Genomic DNA, 6,638 nt, shown 5'->3' with positions numbered 1-6,638 from the left:
ATCCACTGCACACATAATCTGAAATAACAACTCATATTTCTCGCATCAAATGACATCAAAACGCATTTTAATGGCCAAACTAACCTTAAAATAGGCATTTTCCACCGAGAATAAAACGAATGTCGGCCATGTTTTGTTTTTCTGCAGGGAGAAATGTGAAGATCACGTGACATAGACGCCAGCCATTGGAATGAATGGTGAACAAAAACGTAGGGATCTTACAATTTCAGAGGCATTTTTGTAGAAATACTACGTCCCAAGTTGTGGACCAACGTAGTTATTACACGTTTTTTTGTGAGACTGGGTTGAGCCCTCAACAAAACACGCCTGTTTGCTATCTTGGCTCCAATATGGTGGAATGAGCTCCCCATTGACATCAGGACAGTAGAAAGTCTACACAGCTTTTGTCGCAAATTGAAAACCCACCTGTTCAAACCACAAATTCAGCCCTTTTGAAACGAATGCACCAGCACTGGTTTTGGTGCATCTATATTAAACATATCAAATATTTCTTGTTATTCTGAGTTTGTGTTATTGTTGCTCCCCTTGAATTACCTTTGGAATAAAGCATCAGAATGAATGATAGGTGATGTATATGTAAAAGGTCAATGCGACTACTACACAAAACAATGTCTTTACACACAGGCTATAGAACCATTATATTCATTTGAATGGTTTCTAGGGGACTTTTTTTTATCAAATTCCTTTTGAGGTAGCAACATAGAATACATAGAAATAGATTGGGACAGGAATATTTACAACTGAAGTGCAACGAACATGAAATGAATAAAACTCTGACCATGCATTTCCTTCACATCATCTTTCTTCATCAGTTACCAGATTGTCAATGTTGCTTCTACACCTGGAACCTGAAACTTGTTACCAGCCGATTTTGAACCTCTGCCTGATCCTTTTGGACTGAAAACGTACCTACCCCATTTGCCTGTTTGGACTGCCTTTCTGGTTTTGATCCTTGCTGCATCATTTTTCCTCAAGCCATAAAGTACCGTCAGTTTTAACACTTCACCCCTCAACGGTATCAGTCTGGCTGCAGTGTCTGCATTTGGATCCTATCCCTGTTGCCCCACTCTCACTATTCGGACACTGACCCAATCCTAAATGGTTTAGCTCACAAAATATCTCATTATATTTTCAAGCAGACAGATTGTTATGAAATTTGGTCAGCAACGTTGTGCTCCCAAACAGTTCGTTTTTTTAGGGTTATTTATATATTCAGTTTTTTATTTAGTGGCATTCTTTCAATGTTCAGCTCCACTCCATTTATAACTCAGTAATTAGTTTATGCTTCCCACTCTTTGATAATGTATGATGTAATAAACGTTCTATCCACCTGTTTCCACAAGGGGAAATTACCTCTTGCAACATGACACATGGAACATGGACAATCTGAGGAGGATCTAATCCATAGACAGGGGTACTGAGTCCACCCTTAATGTGGATGATTCCCCAGTCTGCAGCGCGGCACGTAGTGGATGTTACCGCTGATACGACCGCTCCGTACAGTCTGCTCCATCCTGGGTGGGCAAGGCCGGCCACGGCTTAACGCGGTAATCTCCACGACAGGCTCAGCCCTTTGTTCCTCTTCAAAGGATCTTTGAAAGGGAAGTATCCACCTCAGGTTTTACAACCCCAGCTAAACCTCAGACAGAGCAGACGAGTCCCTCACCAGAGACCAGTATCCACAGGCCATTAGAGACGCTCTATGGCCAGATGACACATTCACTTTTTTTCTTTCTTCTTCTGTCTTTGATGTCTTAGCTTAACTCAGACAGTAATGTTGTTCCAGTTGTTTTCATTCAAATACACACACACATACACATGCACGTGCATAAGGGATAGTTTCACCCTGTGCCCTTATCTGAACTCATTGGATGTCAGACGGACCAAGGCCATGACAATACAGCTAGACCAACACGGTGCTATCCTTTTAACCTTTGACCCTGACCCCGGCCTCACACCCTGACCACTCACATCAACAGAGAGGGGGAAGGAAACTGAAACTCACCTGAGGGGTGAGGCATGGGAATTGATGAGAGCTGCTGTGTTCAAATAATATGATTTGAGATTTGAAAAATGTGGGTTGTAATCATGGGTTTATTGAAGAGAGTTCACATAGGGACGATTGCCATGGTGACGTAGAAACATTTATGGTTGGAAAAAAATACAAATACTTTCCCTGGATTTAAGCTATTCATTCTTTGTGAGTTAGAAACTTAATTACCTTCTGTGTTTCATGGACAAGACTGATTTATTTTCTGTCGGAAATATTTATTTGTTTAATCCAATGTTTGTATTCTTAATACAATAAAATGTGGAGAAACATAATAATTGTTATTTTTCCTATTCTACTTCTTCGAAATAAATATCCAACACAGAATGTTTAATAATCACACACTCGTCCAAACAGATGAGAGGGGGTAGTAAATGTGATTACACACACACTAGACCCTTGGCCCCTGTATCCTCACACATGGACCCACATTAACTGTCCCCTGTTCAGTTGTTCAGTCCTGCTGCTAGCTGTATGTGCTACATGTGTTATTCACGTTGACATACATACCGCGTGAACACAATCCCCCCCGGCCGGGCTACATGTCACCATGACACGCAGACTAATGCAGGAACAAGCGGGACATGGATTAGGCAGAAATCCTACACAGGGTTCTGCTGGGGCTGCAGTCCTGACGGAGAACAGGCAGGTGGGCTGCAACAATGAGCCCCTTCAAATCTCCAATGTGTGTGTGTGTGTGTGTGCGTGCGTGTGTGCGTGCGTGCGTGTGTGCGTGTGTGCGTGCGTGCGTGCGTGCGTGCGTGTGTGCGTGTGTGTGTGTGTGTGTGTTGGTATGTGCAGATTTAGGGACAGTCTATTGGAGTCATGGATTACATGTAAAGGAATTATGTAATCAGGATTCTTTTTTAAAAGGTAATTGTATACCCTTGCAGTTACACAAGATTACTGAAAAAAGTGGGGCTAAACAACAGGATCACAGGAGGAAAACAATGTTACAACACAATTTTAAAATAAAATAAAATGTTAATATTATATATTAAAATGTATAAAATAAATTATTATAAAAATGAACACTTTTTGTTTTTCATTTTTAAATGCAGAAGTGTGGACACCGGATTTATTAATCAAAAATACTGTATGCTTTTAATTAATATATTAAACTAAAACAGAATTTTTAAACATTACTATTCCTTAGGCCTAACCTATCATTTACTAAATAAAAATATGTTGGCTTCTTCTTTGCTAAGGTTACATTTTTCTCTAGTCTAACAATAAAACATCTTAGGGATATTTATTTTCTCTTATATTTAATACATTAGGTTACTGATTACCTTTTCTTACAGGTAACTAGTATTTGTAACGAAATGCATTTTTTAAGTAACCCTCCCAAAGCTCTGTGCTTTTTGGTATGTGTACTGTATGTAGGGTGACCACATCATCTTGACACTTTTTGTCGTAATTTATCCATTTAAATAAATATTATCATTGTTTGCTTGGGTACAGCAGAACAAGCCGTAAACAAAACACCAACATTTTCTTTTTCTTTTTTTGCAGAGTAACAGTCTGAAGCAGCAGAAGCTCATTTCCAAACCCTGACCCTTGATGGTCATTCATAGTTCATGTGATGATTACAATGTGACAGTAGGAAATCAGTGCATATAATAATCATAAACAAGAGCAACCATCTACAGTACTCACAAATACAATTCAAACAGACAAATGAAAAGAATAAAAAAAGGAATGCAAAACATTTATAAAATGGAATTACTTTAAAATAACTGAACTGCGGGGGGGTGCTAGGTTTATCAGAGCTCTGCCTCTGTCCCTGAAAGCTGCTGAAGAAATTACATTTTAATTATTTATTTATTTGAAATCATGTAAATATACTAATTGTCATTATCTTAACACACTCTAAAAAGTCATTCAGGGGACCTTTTACCACCACTTAATTAAATGCATGGTTGCAAGATACAAATTTGGATTAATTGATTTAGATAAACATTTTAAGTTGCAAACATTAATTTATAAGTTGTATTGACGTAATAATGTTGGTAATTATATCAACTTAATATTGTGTGTAATTTAAACTCGGATTTCTGCGTTAATTGACTTAAAACAAAATTCAAGTTGTAGTAAATGCAATTTGCTTGATAACTTAATTGTTCTACACCTTGAGTTAAGGATTTCAAGTCCACTCCCACTTAACATGCCTGGACAAGTTCCCACAGTTAAGACTGTATGTTCGAGGACATGGGCTGAAGAAATACTATACAAAGGACATTTTAAGGTGAGTGTCATCTTTTGTCATTCAAATACAGTAGATTGCCTTGTAGTTGCACTGTATAGGCAAATTGCTGTTTGACCAAAATGAACAGCCTTTGAACTGTGGATAGTTCTGTGAGAGGGTAGAAACTAGAGGCTACTGTGAGAGTACAAATACTTTGGTTACTTTGATATCGCTCTTTATTAAAAATGAATCTGGTGAAGCAGATCAAGGACATGCTTCTTGAGGTAGGATCGTTATTTAGAGTTGTCATTGAAATGCAAGTTGTTGGCAGTCACCCATTCAGAATATATTCATTTAGGTCATTTCTCTTTTTTTCCTTTTTCAAAAATAGCACAATACAATTGAGGTACGCAGAGAACTATAGCCATCCGCTGCCTTGTCGTGTGCCTTGGAGAAAAGGAAGAGGACCTTTTCAAGGAGTTTAGCGACGTAATTAAAAATCTTGAAATAAAATAAAATCCATGGGCCCAGTGTAAAAACACAGGACAAAAGCACTGCTCTCTGTCAGCTACATTCTGAAGCATATTGCACTTTTGGCCACACCCCAATCAATAATATCTTAGCAACGTTCAGCATGGATAGGTGTTGACAGCAATGGCATGGGAAAAGGATTGTGTAACATTTGAAAAGTGGCTTCTGCTCTTCACTTAACCAGTTCACATATTGTATGGAACCTGCAAAAAAGATGAGAAGGTACACAAAAACTTGCACGGTTGTGATTGACAAAATCTGTCCACATGCATTGAAACACTAGGCAAAGTACTCAAAAGCACCTCTGTGTGTCTTCAGGACCACATTGCCATGACGACACACACATGCAGACTCAATAGATGAAAACAATACCAGCGTTGCTTTAGCAGATGGTATTAATGGCTCTGAATTCGCTAAGAGTGACAGTTTAAAAAGAATGCAATTACCTAATTCATTATCTCTTATGCGCTAACCTATTATTTAATGTGCTTCAAAAGGACATGAATATCGCCTTCATCAGTGACCGGTCCACCCCAGGATCTGACCATACGATGGCAACCATCGTGGTGGAGGGAAACAAATGAATGAGCATTCTGCGTTAAATGTGTTCATACTGTTTGAAATTATGACTGTCTGCAGTGTAAACATCTTTGTTACATCTTTTGTGAAATGGATGTGTGTGATCTGCAGGTTGGTGGCCATTGAGAGTTTGTTTCTGTAGTTTTACAAAAGGTTTACAGATTTGACACATTTGGCACTGGTTTTAAATATGCAAAGGCCTCTAACTTCGTTGTGATGGCAGCATGTATTAGCTGTGTCCCCATGTCCCATGGTAATATGGCTCATGTGTTTATTTATTATTTGTGGGGCAATTTAAATTTGTGTTATTTATCTTTTTTCTCAAGATTGAAATGAAGCTCAGCGCAAGTTCTTTCAGGAAGACTGGGTGTGTTTACATTCACTCCGCAGCTGCATATAACCAGCTCATCACAGGCATTCTCTTTAACCTATTACATTTCACCTCATTCTCCAGCAGCCAATCAACGAGCTGCAGCCAAACTATAAAATGGTTCTCCTCTCTCCTGCAGTCAGCTGTGGTTGCAGGTGTTCATGCACCTTATCATATGGCATGTGTCAATAAATGTTCAAACAAAATCAATTCTCTCCAGAATTGAAACATCATGTGTTGAAATAAACAACAGCAGTTCAAAATAAAAAGTGAATTGCCTAATATTTTTGTTGTGGAATCAATTAATTTATTTCTTTAAAAGCAAACACATGAAAAAGATAAAAAAACAAACAAATGAATACAATATATTTGAAGGAACTTAATTTATAAATGGTTGTTCAGAATGAGTTTAATTAAGTACATACAACTTAAAATTCCTTTTAGATCATGTGGTAAAACTAGTTGGAACAACTTAATTTTTTGAGCAATCAACTTAAAAACTTGTGTTTATGCTACCAATTAGTAAGTGGTAATTAAAAACACCTCTGATTGTAGAGGAAAAGCCTTCTCCCCTAACTCAAATAAGTTTGTTGGTTTAAAACATTTCATTAGAAGTCGTCATAACTCAATAAACATTGATGCAAACTGTTGCCGTGATTTTCTTTGTTGAGCCAAGGCATTTGTTTTTAGAGTGCAGCAAATGCTGCTCATATTCAGTTTTTATGGGATTACTGCAGATATCAAAGTTTGTTTTGATCACAACAAAAATGTGATTTTAGTCAAAATGTGAATAGGCAAACATACAGTATTTCTTTATTCATTGACTGTCCAATTGTGTGTCAATATGGATCCTCTTGCAGGAGAAAAGACCAACAGTGACAGCGCTAATAGTAAAATTG

Source organism: Gymnodraco acuticeps, unplaced genomic scaffold (genome assembly GCF_902827175.1).
Source record: "Gymnodraco acuticeps unplaced genomic scaffold, fGymAcu1.1, whole genome shotgun sequence".
Classification (NCBI taxonomy): Eukaryota; Metazoa; Chordata; class Actinopteri; order Perciformes; family Bathydraconidae; genus Gymnodraco; species Gymnodraco acuticeps.
Note: the sequence above shows the minus strand (reverse complement) of the source record.